Source organism: Ovis canadensis, chromosome 4 (genome assembly GCF_042477335.2).
Source record: "Ovis canadensis isolate MfBH-ARS-UI-01 breed Bighorn chromosome 4, ARS-UI_OviCan_v2, whole genome shotgun sequence".
Lineage (NCBI taxonomy): Eukaryota > Metazoa > Chordata > Mammalia > Artiodactyla > Bovidae > Ovis > Ovis canadensis.
The window spans coordinates 26,035,200-26,056,024 of record NC_091248.1 but is presented as its reverse complement, the minus strand read 5'-3'; the positions used below and the strand labels follow the sequence as shown (position 1 = coordinate 26,056,024).

The 20,825-nt window shown below is 41.9% G+C and overlaps 1 long non-coding RNA gene across 1 annotated transcript in view; it reads left to right on the top strand.

Moving 5' to 3' along the window:
- The window catches only part of LOC138439140 (uncharacterized), a 299,286-nt gene that overhangs the window by 176,495 nt on the left and 101,966 nt on the right, over positions 1-20,825 (top strand). Inside the window, exon 4 of the long non-coding RNA XR_011256586.1 lies at positions 14,744-14,883. This is a non-coding gene — a long non-coding RNA (uncharacterized lncRNA). The remainder of the gene's footprint in view (positions 1-14,743; positions 14,884-20,825) is intronic.

Here is a 20,825-nt window from a genome sequence, read left to right as displayed (position 1 = left end):
TTTTTGAATGCAAGGCATGTGGGATCTTAGTTCCCTGACTAGGGATCAAACCCACACCCCCTGGGTCAGAAGGCAAGATCTTATCCACTGAACATGAAGGAATGCTCTGTCCTTGGCCACTCTTGACCACAAGTTTACCTAAATGCAATATTGAGCAAGGAGTCTTCAGAGAAGGTCAGAAGAATTTTTTAAAAATGAGTTATGCTTCCAGTGTCCAGAGTTTTTTATGTTGCTCAGTAACTAGTTTTCCTGCCTGATGGAACTCAACCATGATGGAGTGGCTGAGGAGGAAACAACTGATGCCTCAACCCTGCATTATTTAATTCTTAGAGATAACACCTCACTTTTCACATTGCCTTTGGTATGTCTGAAAGGAGGTCACTACATTCGTCAATTATCACTTGCATCTTTTTTTCTGGGCACTTTAAAGATCCATTTCTGGGTAATCAATTTGATCCTACAGGCAAGCAGGGTGGCCTCTGCTTGCTTCCAGACTGTAAGATTAAACCTAACATACAGGATGCCCCAATACACAGCCCTTCTTTACTTTCTGTTTATTTCCAACCACTGAATATTTTTAAAACAGTTATTTATGAATTTTCTTATCTATTTATTTATTTTTTTTTTGGCTGTGCTGGGTCTTCATTGCTGCAAGGGCCTCCTCTAGTTGCAGTGAGTGAGGGCTCCTCTTCCTGGAGGTGCATGGACTTCTTATTGCGGGGGCTTCTCTTGCTGCGGAGCAGAGCCTCTAGGAGAGCAGGCTTCAGGCTTCAGTAGTTTCAGCACATGGGCTCAGAAGTTGCTCTGCAGCATGTGGGATCTTCCCAGATCAGGGCTTGAACCCCTATCTCCAGCACTGGCAGATTGTTATACACTGTGCCACCAGGGAAGTCCTTGCATTGAATCTTAGGGTTTTGAAAATCTTAAATGGAATCTTCTCTACAATATCCTCACCCACTGACCATCCCAGCCAAGAACTGGGCTGAGTGTTAGAAAGTTCTTTCTCCTGGAAAATGAAGTTCTATTCTGCCATACCGCCGTGTTCTGGGGTGCTTAGTTTTACCTTCTTGGTACGTTGGAGTATTATAAGTTCTCTACCACAGGCAGTCCTTTGAAAACCAAAGACAGTTAGTTGCATTTAAAGTGAGTGATAGAGTCTTTCTCTCATTTTCTTATTAGAATCAAAATAATAATTCTGAGTCTTCTGCTTGTGTTCCTCATTCCAACAACTTTGGGCCACCAACTCCACCTGTTTTTTGTTTTCATTTTTTCTGCATTCTCTTATTGTTATTTCCATGTCAGGGTACAGTTAAGAAAACAGAAAACACATTAGGGTATTTCACAAGATACTTTAATACAGGGAATCAACTGAGTAGGAGTTGGAGGACTGAAATGAGCAAAAAGCAAATACACAGAGGTAATGACTGCAGGATGCGGTTCTTGCTCAAGGGCTGGGAACAGACAACAAAGTCCAATGTTTGGTGGAGGAGTCTCCCAGAGCTGAGACTGAGGAGGGGAGTTGCTGTCTGGATTGCTTCTGGTTTCTCAGGAGCCTCAAGAGGAGCATTGTGCAGCTGGCCCTCAGACTTCTGAAGGCTACTGTGTGTGTGTGTGTGTGTGTGTGTGTGTGAGCGTGCATGCTCATCTGACTCTTTGCAATCCCATGGACTGTAGCTTGCCAGGCTCCTCTGTCCATAGGATTCTCTGGGCAAGAATACTGGAGTAGGTAGCCATTCCCATCTCCAAGGGATCTTCCTGGCCCAGGGACTGAACCCACATCTCTTGCATCTCCTGCACTGGCAAGCGGATTCTTTACCACTGTGCCACCTGGGACGCCCTTTGAAGGCTGCTGTTACACCTTGGTTGTTCTGGAAGGAGCCTTGTGATGCTGGCAATCAGACAATTGGAGAGAGGATGGTGCCCATAACCACCTTGGCAGTCTGGAGGAGGCTAAGCATTTGAGTTTGGGAGGCTGCCTGCCAGGGTTCTTATCTATGGTGATGACCTTGCCCCTGGGAGTAACTAAGGAGGCCAGAGGCTGGCCCCAGCAGGCCCATTCCTAGTCTTTTAGTCTTCCCTCCCTCCAGCACCTCCTACCTGCAGAACCTAAGAAGAAGCCAACTGATAAAGGAGAATTAGATTTTTCAGACTTTCAGCCGCAGTTTTCCAAAGGATGGATTTAGAATTGAGAGAAAATGGCCCAGAAAATTACTTTCAAAAATGCATTTTTCTTAACTTTACTTAGAAACTCAAATAAAGGCAGATCAAGTCCAATTATATTTTCAAAGAAGGATTAAATTCCTAATGTGGAGTTTTGCCTGCTTATTCATATGCATCACACAGGAAGAGCTGCTCCAGTCATTCCTATTTATTTTGCATGGGTTTTGTTGTTGTTTAGCTTTCCTCTAAATCAAATTTCCTCTAGCTTGAAGATTATGAATTTCTTCTTTGGAGACTTCTTCATGTCTCAGATGTATTCCCTCCAGTGCCTAATTTCATGAAATACAGAAGATCAGTGTACAACTTAACTACTGAAACTCAAATTACCCAAACAGAAGCACTGTAGACTAACTCACTTGGGAAGTTAAAACTGAAGTAGAATTAGAATTAACACCACTGACCTCACTGAAAACTTTCCTTGTCAGAGTGTGAGAGTGAAAACATATATATTGATGTTGAAATACAGCCTTCTCTCTCTGAATAAACGTGGCAGAAGATTTTTTCATGTCTTGATTGCCTCCATGTTGGAGCAAAGGACTGGTCGTACATTCATGCTTTGGGTATGCAAAGAAAGAAAACTTTGCCATTCTTCACATTTTTTTAGGATTTTCAGATTGAGGACTATTGAGAAAGGTGAATGATAAGGAAAACAATTTCCTAATCTTGAAAATGCTACCTCCCCCTTTTTTTAGTATAAAATCAAGAGCACTGAGTTTACATTGCCTGTTTCTAGTCGAAGCTCCACCATTAAAGACTGAACACATTTGCAGGTAGCTCTTTGAGCCTTGGGGTTCCGTTGTGTGAAAGAAGAGTCTGGACGATGATCTCTAAGCTTTTTGGAACAAGACGTTTTAGAATGTCCTTGCTGTTTTGCTTTTTAGAAGTCTGAGCTTTGAGAAAGAGAAGAGGGGGGGAAACTCTACTGCTCGATAAATGTTATTATTTCAATGTTAGCCTTGTCTCTTCTTTCTGAGTTTTAATGGACTCTGGAGTTGAAAATCTTTGTGACATTTTAGTGTCAGACCTTGCTTCGAATTCCAGTTTCTTTTGTAAAAGTTGTGATCTTTGATATTACATGACATCTCTGAGCCAACGTGTCTCATCTATGACAAAGGGATAATAAAACCTGTCCCACATCTTTTGAAGAAAACCTGCGATAATAAAGGTAAGGCCATCAGCACAGTCCTTCATCCCCACAATGTTAGTAGAGCGGTTGAAAGCAGTTGCTAATGCATAGTCTTGTTTGTGTTTCTCTGGTCTACCGGCATGCAATGCAATCATAGGTACGTTCGCCTGGTCCCTTCTATGCTGGCATCATGCCACATCACACGGAAAGCAGCCCCAAGCAGCATCGGTGCTACTACCCTGACATCCGTCCAGGTTTCCGTTTACATCTGTGCACAGGCATGTGCCCGTGGTGGAGAGCTGGCAAGGTGATCATTCACACTCTTGTCTTTTGTTTTCTAGTCTGTAAGAATTTGATGATAAGACTGGTCTTTGTTGTGGAACAGAAGATAAGACCCACCTCTTCCTAAAGTTAGGCTGGCTATCCAAGTACAGTATGAGATAGAGGACAGATTGTCTCATGGACACGGTCACGGCAGAGAGGAATGAGGCTGTGGAAGAAATGATGGGGTTTAGGAGTAGGAGGTGGGTTCCATTGGTTCTGTCTCTTCTAAACCATGAAACTGTAGCATGATTTAGTGATGTAACTTCATTGTAATTTAGCTTCTTTTTCTTTCCTTATTGACATCTAGTAAGTGTTACTTAGCACTATAGGAAACCAAGATCAAGAAAGTTTAAATGCCCTACTCCGGGACACTGGTGAGTTTAGGGGCCACTCAGAATGGAAAGTTGTTGTTTAGTCACTAAGTCATGTCTGACTCTTGTGTGACCCAGCAGACTGTAGCCCACCAGGCTCCTCTATCCGTGAGATTTCCCAGGCAAGAATATCTGAGTGGCTTGCCATTTCCTCTTACAGGGGATCTTCCGGACCCAGGGATTGAGCCTGCCTCTCCACCACTAGCAGGCAGATTCTTTTTCTACTGAGCCACCAGGGAAGCCCAAGAATGGAAAGCACCTCTGGGTTTATGTTTCGAATTCCAGTCGTTTAGCTGTAGGAGGGCATCTGTCTTTGCTATGGCCCCCGGTCTAGCTGCCCTTGGCGCTTCAGTGCAACAAAAGGGGTCAGGCCACTGGCCACTTATGCCTTCTTGGTAACCCCCCTGGGGGGGGTGGTGGTGATGGCGCTGGACCCCGAGCAGCAGGCACTTGGATCAGAGGCTACTGAGCAGATCACAGCTCAAGCCCCTGTTTCCTCGTATGTCTCCTGTCCCTGCCCCCGCTGACTCTGAACCTTTCAGCAGCTCAGCACGGCAAGCTTGACAGGACCTGTCTTCCTCCGCTGTTAATTTCACAGCCGGATGAGTAGAAAGGTAATTTATATGGGTCAGTCAGATTTAAAATGCTGCTGTGCCTCCTGACGAGGTGGAATGAGAGGATTTAAAAGAATTATTACTGCGGTCCAGAGCTGCACTCCGCGGTCTCTTCGCCACAGTCCTCTACCTTTTCCATTTGGTAAAGGCCCCACGTGGGCCCCACGTGTTGACTGTGGATTACAACCGAGATGAGAAGCAAGCCACTGGGGGAAGATTTTTGTTTTCATTTATTTTTAATTAATTGCAAATTTCCTCTTTCATTTGGCTTGCCACGCTCCGCAGAGCGCCGTGTCACAGCGGCTCTGCCAGCGTTAGGAGCCACTGTGCCGAACGGTGAGGGGCTCAGAAGTGCCAGCCAGCTGCTTTGCACTCAGCCCTCGGGGAAGGTTTGCAATATATTTGCATGCTCGGAATTCAGCTCCAAAGATGAACCCTGAGATGTTGTGGAAATCCCTTTCTCCCTTTATTTCTCTCCTTAAGCTGTAACATTCGTGATTGTAAATCTTTATTTAAAACATAGTGATTCAGTTTTATTGGGTAAGTAGAGTCTGGAGGCACTTGAAGGTGAAAGTCCACAGAGAGTTTTTCTTGCCTTTTAGGTTTTTATGGAAATCTCAGGAGCTAGTAGGTTTGTGTAAGAAAAAGATAATATTGAATGACAGAAGAGCAAAACAACAACAACAACAACAACAACAAAAACCCACACAAACAACACAACACAAAGACACCAACCAACCAACCAACAACAACAAAATTGAGAGATTGAGAGCTTGGGAATTGTCTCTTTGGGGATCAGACAGATGTGAGATGCATTCTGGCTCTGCCTTTGAATAACTGTTGCCATCCCTGGAAAAATTATTAAAAAACCCCAATTCTCAGTTTCTTCATCTATAAAATAGTTGTTGTGAAAATTAAACATGACAATATATATGAACCATGTTGCACCTCTGTTGCCTTGCTATAAATGTAGCAATTTGTTAATATCATCTAACAGGCAAACGGAAGCATTATCTAAATGCTGAATCTGCCTATCTTAAAATCTAAATTAAAAACTTGCTGTTCCAACAAGATGGTTAGCTAGGGAAACAGAGACACCCTCTTGCTACAAATACCTGAAACACGGGAAGAATGTGTACCAATAACAACAACAATGTTATAGCATATTTGAGCCCCCAAGGAAGAAATGGACTTCTCCCCATTCACAGTAACTGAAGAAAGGCTGGAAACTCAAGTGGCAACTGCATACGTCGTGCACAGTCATTTCAGTCGTGTCTGATTCTCTCTGACTCCATGGACTGGAGCCCATCGGGCGCCTCTGTCTGTGGCATTCTCCAGGCAAGAATCCTGGAGTGGGTTGCCCCTCCCTCCTCCTGGGAATCTCCCCTACCCAGGGATCCAATCCACCTCTCTTTCATCTCCTGCATTGCCGGTGGATTCTTTACCCACTGAGCCACTGGGTAAGCCCCCAAATGGCAATTGAGGGAGGCTAATTCTGTCTTGGGGAGGAGCGTATGGTCCCTGAGAATCCAGATGCTTGGGATTTAACACTTAGTTGGAGTCAGAAGAGGGGGCCTTGGGTCTAGGCAAGGAAACGAAGGTAAAACTGAAACCTTTGCCAAGAGTCAAGCCCCTGGAAGTGTGTTCAGTGTAAATGAAAAGGTGTCCTTAAGAAGACCACCCAGGCAGCCTGAGGAGATGACAAGGAAGTGCAGAAGCTGAGCAGAAATGAAGATGTGTGCCCTGGAAGTCAGGTGCCCTTGGCTTTGCCTCCCTGGAGTTCGGATCTGATTTTGCAGTTCTTACTTTGTCTGGGAAACCCCAAACCTAGACATTTATGTACAATCTGTCCAAAGAAAATGAGTGAAATTTAGTGAAATGATGAAATTAATGAAACAGAAAAAAAAATACTGATAATGAATGTCAACAAAACCAAATATTGGTTTTTTGAAGAGATGAAACACAAAGATTTTGAGCTAGACTAATAAAGAAACAAAAAGAGGGTAGGCCTATCAGGGATTAAAAGACAACAACTGCAGATTGAATCTGTATACTGTGTGTGTGTGCATGCGTGAGTGCCTGTGTGTATGTATTTGGAAAATGTATGGTAATAAATTTGAACGATTTAGTCAAAAGAGCAATTTTATTTTTAAATTCCAAATTTACCAAAATACCTGCACAGAAGATGCAGTGTTCTATACTTGTTAAAGAAATTGAATCAGTAGTTTCAAAAAAACAAAAACAGATAAAGTTAATCAGACACAGAGAGTTTTATAGGCAAGTCCTACACATTTGAGAAAGATATTATTAGTTTTTTAAACAAACTCAGGAAGTAGAGAAAAAGAAATGCTTTACCATTTGTTCCGTGCTGCTACTGTTACTAAGTCACTTCAGTCGTGTCCAACTCTGTGCGACCCCATAAAGGGCAGCCGACCAGGCTCCCCCGTCCCTGGGATTCTCCAGGCAAGAACACTGGAGTGGGTTGCCATTTCCTTCTCCAATGCAGGAAAGTGAAAAGTGAAAGTGAAGTCGCTCAGTCGTACCCGACCCTCAGCGACCCCATGGACTGCAGCCTACCAGGCTCCTTCATCCATGGGATTTTCCAGGCAGGAGTACTGGAGTGGGGTGCCGTTGCCTTCTCCAATTTGTTCCATGAGGACTATAAAGAACTGAAACCCAAACTTTCAGAACTATAGCACCACAGAGAAAAACTGCTGTCTAATTTCTGAAAATGATGCAAAATATCAATAAACTATTAATAAAAAACAAAAAAATGTACTGAAATATATAGCATACCCAAGTGAGGTTCATTTGAAAAATAGCAATCTTATTTAAATAAGACAAATCTATTATTTTTGTTCACCATATAAATAAATTGAAGTTGAAAATTATAATTATCCCAACCGATTTAGAAAAGTTATTTGATAAAATTCAGTACCTATTTAGGATTTAAAAAAACAAAGACAATTCATACATTCATACCAAAATTGGGATAAGAGTAATTTTCCTTAATTTGATTTAGAATGTTGCTGCTGCTGCTGATTAGTTGCTAAGTCATATCTGACTCTTTGCAACTCCATGGACTGTTGCCCTCCAGGTTCCCTTTCCATGGGATTTTCCAGGCAAGAATACTGGAGTGAGTTGCCATTTCTTTCTCCAGGCGATCTTCCTGACTCAGGGATTGAACCCAAGTCTCCTGCTTTGGCAGGTGGATTCTTTACCACTGAGCCACCTGGGAAAATTTTGATATATAATATCAACAAAAAATTTATAGCAATGTAATTCTTAATGGGGAAACATTAGAAACTCCCTTTAAACACCTTGTAAATGATGCTTAGTATCACCACTTAATTTTAATATTCTACTGGAGATTTTAGCCAGTGTAGTAAGACACTTTAATTACTGAAAAAGCTTTTAATATGAAAAATTCATAAAAAGAAAAAATAGTTATTATTGCTAATGATATAATTGTCTACATGGGCAAATATAAGAAAATCTGCAAACTATTAGTAGCAATAATAGTTTATCCCAATTTATGGATTCAAAACCCATGCTTAAAATCAGTAGTATCTCTTCACAGACTCCATAAAATGCAGCAAATGCACCTAAAGGCAAATCTAATGAGAGACGTGTGATATGTTTATGAAGGCTATTTCAAAATTCTCCTGAAAGACCCCAAAGAAGAGTTAAACACATAGAGAGAAGACATAAGGAAGGACTAGAATATTTAATCTTAGAAGGGTGAGAGTACTCTAATTGATTTATAAAGTAAATTTAGTTTCACAGACTTTATAAGCTGACCCTTAATGTCATACAAAGGTAAAAAGCACCAAGAGTAGCCTAAAATAATTTTATAGAAAGAGATGGAGACTAAGGTGGAGAAAAGACGAGGATAAAAAGAAGAGATCCTACCAGCAGTAAAATGTACTCTATAATTGTAACAAATTAAGCAGAGTTATTGACATGGGAAGAAATAAATAGATCAACAGAAGAGACTAGGTTCGTAGAAACAGACCCACCTCTAGGTAGATATCTAGCATTGTTGTTTAGTTGCTAAGGCATGTCCTACTTTTGGGATCCCTTGGACTCTAGCCTGCCAGGTTCCTCTGTTCATGGGATTCTCTAGGCAAGAATACTGGAGTGGGTTGCCATTCCCTTCTCCAGGGGATCTTCCCAACACAGGGATTGAACCCTGCCTCACATTTACAGGTGTATTCTTTACCACTGAGCCTTGAACATTCATGGGCGAAAGTTGGGCTCATTATAGCATAGTGATGTTATGACAATGGGCTATCCTGCATGACAGATAGATGGAGGAAAAGTGGATATAGTGACAGATTTTATTTTCTTGGGCTGCAAAATCACTGCAAATGGTGACTGCAGCCATGAAATTAAAGTAAGCCACTGTGCTTACTCCTTGGAAGAAAAGCTATGACAAACCTAGACAGAGACAAAATCAAAAGCAGAAACAGCACTTTGCTGACAAAGGTCCATACAGTCAAAGCTATGGTTTTTCCAGGGGTCGAGTATGGATGTGAGAGTTGGGACCATAAAGAAAGCTGAGCCAAAGAATTGATGCTTTTGAACTGTGGTGTTGGAGAAGACTCTTAAGAGTCCCTTGGACTGCAAGGAGATCCAACCAGTCCATCCTAAAGGAAATCAGTCTTGAATATACATTGGAAGGACTGACGCTGAAGCTGAAAGTCGAATACTTGGCCACCTGATGTGAAGAACTGACTCATTGGAAAAGACCCTGATCCTAGGAAAGATTGAAGGCAGGAGGAGAAGGGAATGACAGAGGATGAGATGGTTGGATGGCATCACCCACTCGATGGATATGAGTTTGAGCAAGCTCCGGGAGTTGGTGATGGATAGGGAAGCCTGGCATGCTGCAGTCCACGGGGAGCAAACAGTTGGACACGACTGAGCGACTGAACTGAGATTAAAATCTAAATATAGAAAGCAAACCTTTAAAACTCAAAAATAATAAAGACTAATGTTTTATAATGTCAGGTAAGAGATATTTCTTAAACAACAAGTAAAAATAGCAAAACAAAATGGTGATAAATTTGACTTCATTAAATTAAAAGCCTGCATATGATAAAATATATCATAAACAGAGCAAAAAAGCAACCCATACTGAGAAAAGGTATTTTCCATCTATATAAGTGACAAAGGAATAGTATTTAGAAAACATAAGGAGAAATGGGATATTGCATACCTATATGAAAATATGCTCAATTTCACTGTTACATAGGGAATAGAAATTAAAATAATATCATTGGTGATATCATTTCATCACCAAGAGATAAGAAAGACACATCTGACATCACTAAATGTTGGTTTGAATTCACGTAATGCTTTTGTTGCTAAGTTGCTAAGTCGCTTCAGTCGTGTCCGACTCTGTGTGACCCCATAGACGGCAGCCCACCAGGCTCCTCCGTCCCTGGGATTCTCCAGGCAAGAACACTGGAGTGGGCTGCCATTTCCTTCTCCAATGCATTAAAGTGAAAAGTGAAAGGGAAGTCGCTCAGTCGTGTCTGACTCTTAGCGAAACCGTGGACTGCAGTGTAATGCTCGGAGAAGGATATATTGGCACAACTACTTTGGAAAACAGTGTTTCACTGTTAGAATGCATGGAAATGCAAGTAACCTTGAATTCTAATTCCATTTCCAGTTATATAGCTTAGAAAAACTTTACACATGTGTACACATACGTACATATGTCATATACTAAAATTTCATTGCAGCACTGGAATAAAAACAATGTAACTGTACCTTAATAGAACACTGGAAAGATAAGCTGAGTTTATTACGCAATAAATGTTGTACTGTGATAAACACTTTTAAAGTTGAATGTACAATATTTTAAAGTTAAAATGAATTAACTACATCTCGTATATCCATATGAAAAAGATCTCATGAGTGGCATGTTTAATGGAAAAACAAGCTGTAAAATGATAAATGCAATAGTATTAGCCTTTATACGTGCTTTAAAATGTCCTCAAAGAATAACATGTTATTTATTCATATATGTATATGTTGTAAATTAAAAGGCAAAGATATTTACATTCTTCATCAGGGTGCTTGCCACTTGAGAGAGAGGGGCAGGAATGCACATTGCTGATGGAGCTTTATCTGAGCCTGAATGTTTTGTATCTTAAAAAAATTTATATAACAAAGGGGAATATTAAGCAAATGTGATCAAGCAGCATTTTCAGTATGATGAGTGAATATAGGATGGTCATATTTTTTTTAATTTTATGTTATTTGGAAATATTTCATAATTAGAACCAAAATTTTACAAAGCTCTTAAAAGTATTTTCTACATCTCAGATAAAGCTAACAGCCTTCTTCTTCCCATGAGGTTTGGATGTGCCTCTAGTTCCCTCATCAGTCTTTGTAACTCATTGATATGCACAGGATGAAATTGTTTCCCGCCAGTATTTTGTTACAACTTACTACCTGTAGGTTTTTTTTTTTTTCAAAGCAGTAGCTTTTCCATTCCCCCAATTTGGAAGAATATTCTAATATTAATTATGCTTTCTTAATCTGAGTATGCTTTTTGGAGGTGCTGTAGACGCTCTCTGCAATCCCATCTCACCTTGCCCTGTTGTGAATGACAGATAAAAAGAATTAGGAGTGCATGCATATTTTCCTGAAAGCTCATTAACAGCAAGTCTGGGAGATAAGCAAACAAGTGTCAGAACTGGAGTCAGGAGTCCTGGCTTCTCTCTGTATAGTAACTGTAGGATGGTCTTCTGTGCTGGTGTTTTGTGTTTCCCCTTATTTTGGTTTTTATCATTAAAGTGGAAGCGTGGACTTATCTATAAATCCTTTCCAGTTCTTGGTTTTATAATTTTATGAAACATGTGCGTGAAGTCAATCATAAAACTAAGTGCTGACTGGAATATATGAATTGAGGGGGTCGTTTGTCTCACAGTCCTCTGTCTCTGCCAGAGTGTCACTGTTTCTGATGAAGGTATAGGAGGCTGAAATTTAAAAACAAATATTTTTCTGAAGAAGTGATGCTGTTGTTGTTCATTAACTGGCTTTCAGATAAGCATGTCAAGTTGCTGACTCCCTGACAGATTCTGAGACAGAAAGGAAGTAGTTTTTTGATCAATAGGTGAGCTAGGAGGAGATCTTTGCCATTTTGAAGGATACACAGGGCACTGGTTTCGGAGTAGGCGATGGCACCCCACTCCAGTACTCTTGCCTGGAAAATCCCATGGATGGAGGAGCCTGATGGGCTGCAGACCACAGAGTCTCGAAGAGTCGGACCTGACTGAGCGACTTCACTTTCACTTTTCACTTTCATGCACTGGAGGAGGAAATGGCAACCCACTCCAGTGTTCTTGCCTGGAGAATCCCAGGGACAGGGGAACCTGGTGAGCTGCCATCTATGGGGTCACAGAGATTCGGACATGACTGAAGTGACTTAGCAGCAGCAGCAGTAGCAGGGCACTTGTTTAAGTGTCCAGCTCTTTGAAGCCCTATGGACTGTAGCCCTCCAGGCTCCTCTGTCCATGGGATTTTTCAGGCAAGAATACTGGAGTGAGTTGCCATTTCCTGCTCCAGGGGATCTTCCTGAACCAGGAACTGAACCTGAGTCTCCTGCTTGGCAAGCGGATTCTTCAGCGCTGAGCCCCTGGCCCAGGACCCTGCGGGCTTGGACACAGTGGATCCTGAATAGCAGGGAAACGGAAGCGTGGAGAGAGGAGGAAGGGGCAGAGCCAAAGGCAAGCATTGCTGCAGTGCATGAGCGCAGCTCCCAGAATCCCGTCTCGAATTCCAGTTCACGAGGAACTGCTTGTGGGAGGCAGAAGGAGTTTAGACTTTTTTTTTTTGTAATCAGAAAGCGTGTTTTGAAATCTTTGGGTCTGGGATGGGGTGGAATTCCTGTCTTAGGTGAAGTTGAAGAGGAGCCACTGGTTAAACTGCCAAAGAAAACACCGCAGCGAATGCGTCCCTTCTCCGGTTCGGCAATCCTGGGACTGAGCCTACTGCTCCGTTAAGAGTTACCTTAAGGCTACATTAGATTTCAATTAAAAACAGAGGAAACGGTGGTTCAGAAACTTTCACAACGAGCCATCTACTCTTTTATCGTATAGGAACTTCTGAATTGGTTTAGAATTTTTCAAGGATTCTACAGGAGTGATTGAAATGTAATTTCCTGGAGTCTTAATTGCTAATTATTGTAACTAAGAGCTCTAAATTAGACATTCTCTATTTTGAAGGCTTTAAGGAATTTAACATTGGAAATGTGTTTAGTATCAGTTCTCAAAAGTGGTGGAATCTAATCAGCCGCGTAAAGACAGTGACCTCAGAAAGTCAGAATCGCCAGCCTTAACTGTGTCGAGAACTCACTGTCCACTTAAGTGCAGTACTACCTTTGACTGCTGGAAAGTTTTGGAACTAAAAGTTCAGTGGATTTAAAGATGACTTTACATTTTATTTCCTGACAGGCTGACCTGGTCTGTTAACGAAAATCAACTCTTAATTAAAAAATAAAAATAAAAATTGAGATTGCTGGTTTGGGGCTTAGATGGCCACTCATCATTTTTTTTTTTTCTACGTTCAGTTCAGTTCAGTTCAGTCGCTCAGTCGTGTCCAACTCTTTGCGACCCCATGAATCGCAGCATACCAGGCCTCCCTGTCCATGACCTACTCCTGGAGTTCACTCAGACTCGCGTCTATCGAGTCAGTGATGCTATCCAGCCATCTCATCCTCTGTCGTCCCCTTCTTCTCCTGCCCCCAATCCCTCCCAGCATCAAAGTCTTTTCCAATGAGTCAACTCTTCCAGTGAGGTGGCCAAAGTATTGGAGTTTCAGCTTTAGCATCATTCCTTCCACAGAAATCCCAGGGTTGATCTCCTTCAGAATGGATTGGTTGGATCTCCTTGCAGTCTAAGGGACTCTCAAGAGTCTTCTCCAACACCACAGTTCAAAAGCATCAATTCTTCGGGGCTCAGCCTTCTTTACAGTTCAACTCTCGCATCCATACAAGACCACAGGAAAAACCATAGCCTTGACTAGACGGACCTTTGTTGGCAAAGTAATGTCTCTGCTTTTGAGTATACTATCTAGGTTGGTCATAACTTTCCTTCCAAGGAGTAAGTGTCTTTTAATTTCATGGCTGCAGTCACCATCTGCAGTGATTTTGGAGCCCCCCAAAATAAAGTCTGACACTGTTTCCACTGTTTCCCCATCTATTTCCCATGAAGTGATGGGACCGGATGCCATGACTTTCGTTTTCTGAATGTTGAGCTTTAAGCCAACTTTTTCACTCTCTTTCACTTTCCTCAAGAGGCTTTTTAGTTCCTCTTCACTTTCTACCATAATGGTGGTATCATCTGCGTATCTGAGGTTATTGATATTTCTCCCAGCAAGTTATCATACCCTAAATGCCAATCTACAGTTAGCTATGCTTTTCAGGGCTCCCCTGATGGCTCAGCGGGTAAAGAATGCACTTGCAATGCAGGAGACACAGGAGACACAGGTTCGATTCCCAGGACAGGAAAGATCCCCTGGAGAAGGAAATGGCAACCCACTCCAGCACTCTTGCCTAGAGAATTCTATGGACAGAGGAGCCTGGCGGGCTACAGTACATGGGGTCTCAAAGAGTTGAACATGACTGAGTGAATAACACTTTCCACTTTCTTTCCATTTCTTTGTCAATCCTATCAAGGAAGCTATATATATGTATCTAACCTGCATCTCCTGAATTCCCTGCATTGGCAGGCAGATTCTTTACCATTAGCACCATCTGGGGAGCCCAGAGTGATCCTAAGGAGGGCAAATCTAATCATGCCACTTCCCATATTAAAACTCTCCCATGATTCACCATTAGGATAATTCAGACTCCTCCATTTCTCTTTTATGGGATGTATATCGGCAAAAACTTACAGTAGTCACTTCTTACCAAGGGAGTAGGTTATATACTTGAAAGTATAATATTTCAATACTTAAGAATGTATAGTTCAATCAAATGCTTTAAGAATATAGGCAGCTAACCCATCCTGCCATTTAAAAAATGCCCTACTAAAGTTTTCATCCCCACATTTTGGTACCCTAAATAATTTTAGGAAGAAACGTCCGACTGACTTCAGTCAGAAGCTGGGCAGGATTTTAACCTGTGCTGTGAGTGCTCAGACTTGCTGCGTTCCCTCCACGCTGTTGGAAAGAAGGAAGAGGCGATTCAGTAGAGAGCTGACAAAACCTCCAGGTAAGGGGAGGGCTGGGACTGAGACACTCATCCTAGTTGTCTATAACCCGGTATTACCTGCTTCCAAGAGTTGTTTGGAAAAGAGAGATGAGATGGGGGCTGTAGGCTTGCCAGATCTGCTGTACCACCAGAGGTGAGAGGCAATGGTTATGGACAGTCTGTTGCACAACTGCCAAACATTACGGAGTTCCCATCCAAAGGACGTAGGTCACTGCCTGGGGAAATTTCTTAGGAGTTCACTGATCTTCGGCAGTGGGTCATGTTGGAGCTCTCAGGTGGGCCTCATAGAACCCGGGCAACAAGCAAGAATGGTAGTGTTGGCCAGACTAGTATGAAATGCAACCTCCCCAGTCAAGTGATGTGGTATTCTCCTCCAGACTTAATGCTCTCTCTTTCCCATGGTCCTTAGTGTAGGCAGTTCAATCTGTCTCTCTCATCATGCCAGTAGATTTCTTACTGATATCTGTGCATCTAGACTGCAGATAGCGACTAGAATGATCTTCTCTGCACATGTGCTCAGTCATATCCAACTCTTTTCGACCCCATGGACTATAGCTCGCCAGACTCCTCTGTCCATGGAATTTTCCAGGCAAGAGTACTGGAGTAGGTTGCCATTTCCTCCAGAGGATCTTCCCAACCCAGGGATCAAACCTGCATCTCCTGAATTCCTTGCATTGGCAGGCAGATTCTTTACCATTAGCACCATCTGGGAAGCCCAGAGTGATCCTAAGGAGGGCAAATGTAATCATGCCACTTCCCAAATTAAAACTCTCCCATGATTCACCGTTAGGATAATTCAGACTCCTCCATTTCCCTTTCTTGGTCTCTCTAGCCTCATCTCTGGGCCATGGTGACCTTTCCTCAGTGTCCCAACTTGCCAAAGTACTCACTTTCATTTCTAGGTTTTCACAGTACCATCTACTCTGCCAGGAACACTCTTCCACTCAGACAACGTACCCTGCTTTGGACCTGCTAATTCTCCCTTGCCTTGCACTTAGCAGGTGAAAAGCTACACAATACACTTAGCCATTAATTCCTGTATCATTTGTTGCTCTCTCTGACGTGGGGTTGAAAACCTGGCGGTCTTATTCTGTCTTGTCCCTGAGTATATATTCAATAGCCATTTGATGAAAGAATAAGAGTTAATTAGGGACCATTTAATCCTTGGGCACTAAAAAGATAAAGTTAGTTACCGTAATCAGATCAAAACTAGGCCTTCTGCCCACACTGTATTAACTTCTGACTCAGAGCAGATGCTAACATTATATCAAAGAATCAACTGGAGAATAGTGAATATAATCCATCATTTTTAGACACCAGGCAGAAGCAAAAAACTTAGTGCATTTAGCAGAGAAATTATCCTGACAACTGTGCATCATACATTTTTTCTCAGACTCAAACTGTTCACACTGTGTGATTATTCATCCCCAGCCTTTTCTTTATCTGCTCACTGCAAAAGCATCTGCTTTTATTTCTTTTTTCCTGTGAATTCAAGGAAAACATAGGCATTTCATGAAGTACTTGTACCTATGTTTAGGGACCAGCCTATTAACTTTCCATGTAAATTTCCCAGTTTAGCAACTCATCTCCTCAGGCTGCTCAAGTCTCTCCTAATCAATAGCTTCAACTCCCCAGGAATAGGATATTCATCTCTCTTTAAAAAAAAAAAAAAATTAGGCTGAGTGTTTAGATGATTGCATTCATTTGCTAAATCTACTGTAACAAAATAACAAAGACTGAATGACTTAAGCCACCGAAATATATTGTCTCTCAGTTCTGGAGGTGGGAAGTTGGAGATCAAGGTGTCAGCAGATTTGGTTCCTTCAGAGGCTATGGGGAAGAATCTGTTCCATGTGTCTTGCCTAATTTCTAGTGCTTTACAGGCAATCTGATGTTCTTTGTCCTGTAGAAACAGCACCCTGACCTCTGCCCTCAACTTCTCGTGGTGTTCTCTGTATTGTTCAGTCACTAAATTGTGTCTGGCTCTTAGAAACCCCATGGACTGCAGCATTCCAGGCCCCCCTGTCCTTCACTATCTCCCGCAGTTTGCTCAGACTCATGTCCATTGAGTCGATGATGCCGTCCAACCATCTCATCCTCTTTCATCCTCTTCCTCTTGTATGTATGTGAAGTCGCTCAGTTGTGTCTGACTCTTTGCGACCCCATGGGGTGTAGTCTATCAGGCTTCTCCGTCCATGGGATTTTCCAGGCAAGAGTGCTGGAGTGGATTGCCATTTCCTTCTCCAGGGAATCTTCCCGACTCAGGAATCGAACCCAGGTCTCCCGCATTGCAAGCAGACACTTTACCGTCTGAGCCACCAGGGAAGTCACACTCTTGTATGTATATCAATGTCCAAATGTCTCTGTTTATAAGGATACCAGTCATATTGGGTTAGAGGCTTATTCTACTCTAGTCTGACCTCACCTTATCTACCAAGGTCGTATTTCCGGATAAGGGCACATCCTAAGGTCTTGGGGATCAGGATTTCAACACATGAATTTTGGAGGCACACAATTCAACCCATGATAGTTATGACTAACAGAAACTTTCACATAAGTGAAAAACAGACTTCATTGCAAAGGTATAAGGAAATTTTGAAAGGTTTTAGTGACTGGGACTGCTGAAGAGCCTGTCCCAGACCCTGCAGCTGGGAAGACGGGCTCTGTTTCTTCCATCCTTGAACAGCGCAAGTCCAGGTTCAGGATCCTAGAGTAGAACATTCCATTGGCCAAGCTTGGGTCACATGCCCACTCCTTGGCAGCATATGGTTAGATGCTATGATGATGGTAGGATATTTTGGCAGAAGGACTCTCTATAGTTTCCATAGTGAGAGAACAAGCACTTAGATCTACTGTCCTGCAAAGTCTGCCCACAGGGAACTGGTGAAGGTGTTTCCATTAAAGAAATCTGGAATCTGGGAGTGTTAGGGGAAATGGATGCCAAACTAAGTTGAGAAACACACTTCCTCTGAACCTCAGGACCTTCTTTGGTGAGGTGGCAATGATAGCTGATGGGGATAATACAGGGTGTGTGTGAGATGAAGGTCAGACGTGTTTGCCAAGTGCAATTCAGGCTACTTGAGAATGTGTGTGCATCTGTGGTGATACACACACCACCTTGCATTAGTATTTAAAACCGGATTTTTTTTAGCCAGTTACTTCCATCTTCAAAACCATCGTACTTTATACCTTGCTTTTCTACACTCCAGGAATCCATCCAAGTAAGTCTAGAATTCCCAGGCAACCTGTCATGTGCTCAAGACAGCTGTGCCAACTTCCTTTGCGAGGACCTCTTGTTGATGGCATTTGTCTGTCAGTTCCTCAAAGAAGACACTTCCCTTCTGCCTCAATTGCTCATGCTTGCTGTGAAGAAGCTATGTCTGCTCCCTACATACACGCTGGCAGTCTGATCCCTGGGTCTTCTGGACTTCTTCTGTCTAGCTCAAAGTACTAAAAATTCCCCAGGGGACAATAGATTTGGGAAGTGAAATCACATGTGTGCGTCACAGCCTCTTCCGCCACCTTGTTGGCCATGCAATGAACACTTGGGATTGCTTGATAGGTCACTGGAGTAACCCCTGTCGGCATCTAAAATGTGACTTGGCAAGATTGCAAGGTATTATTGGATTAACTCAAGGATCAGTAAATTAGAAAATTTACTTCAGAGATTAAACAATCTTTTATTGTGACTGCTCTTGCCATTTCACTCAAGTCTCCTCTAATAAAATTTGTACGGTAGCCAGTGAAAATAGTGAGGGAGATTACAGTTTTGAGAGTTTGAAAAATTTGTTCATGTCAGAAATTCACCATACACATCAAAGCTCAAAACTCTGTAAATAATTGTGAGGGATGATATCATGAGGATATTGATTTTTTTCCCAAACTGGAAAGTTATACTCTCTCCTGGTTTTGTGCTTTCCCCCATAAATGTCTGATGTACCCACACGTGGTCTTTTTGGCTCCTTCCCCTCACACCACATGTGGCTAGTAGCTACTGGAACAGGCAGACATAGATTATGAGGTGTTGCTAAATTATCTCTCAAGTTTCTTCCAGGCCTAAAATTTTTTAAAAATGGAATCTATATGGTCTCCATAAATAGGAATATCTAGATAGCATAGTCAGAAGAAGAGAAGGGTATTGGGTATTTGGGCAGGAAGGACTTGGTCAATATGGCTAGTATATAGGCTGGTACTTGGTACAAAATTAAAAATTCTCAAAGGTGGGAGCTGTCATTAATATTAAAGATGGAGCCTTTAATTATACAAACATAAAATTTAAGTAACTTTGATTAATTAAAGCTGGAGGTTTTCCAGTCACCTTATCACAATTTATCCAGGATTCATTGCATACAAAGCAGTTTATTAGAAAGGGATGCATGTGTGTGTGTGTTCAGTAGCTCAGTCATGTCTGACTCTTTGTGACTCATGGACTGTAGCCTGCCAGGCTCCTCTGTCCATGGGATTTTCCAGGCGAGAATATTGGAGTGAGTTGCCATTTCCTTCTTCAGTTGGATCTTCCTGACCCTGGGATCAAACCCATGTCTCCTGCATTGGCAGATGGATTCTTTACCATTGATTCATCCGGGAAGCCTATAAGAAAGGGATAACAGACATCAAAAGCATGTGCTGCTTTGTATGTGGTCAGGGACACCCTGTAATGCAAGTTGCTGTTCACGCAACCAGAAAACTTTCAAGCACAGTTCTTTCTCCAGCTTAGTTTCAAGTTGAACAGACACAAGAGTACTTGTAGAGAGAAATTCTCCTTGAAAGTGCACTCTTCCGGTGATGACCAGCAGGTCCACTGACAGCAACAGGGCTGAGTGTCTGAATCAGACTGGCTGATTACCTTAATCACCTTAATCATAGAATCTACTCTCTCTGGGAACGGGCTCAACAGAGAGCCTGGCAGAACAGCCTCTCTAAGCTGAAAAGTTCTCGTTAGAATGTATTTGGAGGCATTTAATGAACAGCTTACAATTTATATTAGGGACAAGAAAATTTTAAAGCTTTGCCAATCCTTTGATAGTTCTTCTGTTAGTGATGAAGAGTTTTCCCAGAATCTCATCCTTAGAGTACATGGTGTATTCTTGAGAAGGGCCACTGACGTCACAAGATGAGCATCTCTGCCCTGCCGGCTCATTAACTGTTTAGAGGTAAAAACTGGAACTCTTTTTTTCTGGTCCTTCACTTTGCAGCCCCATTAATCCACATATAGTTGGGAATGAGGAGTGGACCTTGATACCCACTCCCAGAATAAGAAGCAGGACCTCAGATATTCCTTATTAGAATACTTCTAAGTGGATCCCTTAGTAGACCTCCACTGGGGTAGACTACCTGAATATTTAAGGTACATGCCAAATTTATTATTTTTTAAAAAATGGTGCGTTAGTATATAAGGAATAGCCATAACAAAATGAACTGGTGCACTCATGCCAGTAACCTTGTTGTTGGAATGCATATCTTCTCATGACTGTATAGGTTTGAGCTTATGTGAGTAGGTCATCAGGAAATGTTTATTTTCTCCTGGCACTGACTTTTGTTCAAAGTCACCACAGCAATAATGGTGATAAAGGTTACGCTGTATTGCCCAACAACTAGATTTTTTAGATTTCCATTATCAATAATTATTCAATTATTATTTATGATAAACAATTCTATTCTTTAAATAGCAAGCATTAATATCAACTAATTAATATTAGACAAATCTTAAAGAATATTATGAACTTTTGTTATAGCTATCACTAATTTGCTATAAATTACCAGAAAAATTAATTGTCCCATAATGACTAAGAACTTTGATCAGGTTAGCAATATTGGGGTTTGAATTCTGGTGTCTCATGTCCTTCTACGACTTTAGGTAAATTTCTAAACCTGTGTTTTTCCAGTTTCCCTGTCTATAAAGTAGAGATAATAATATAGTAACTCACAATATTTTCTGTGAG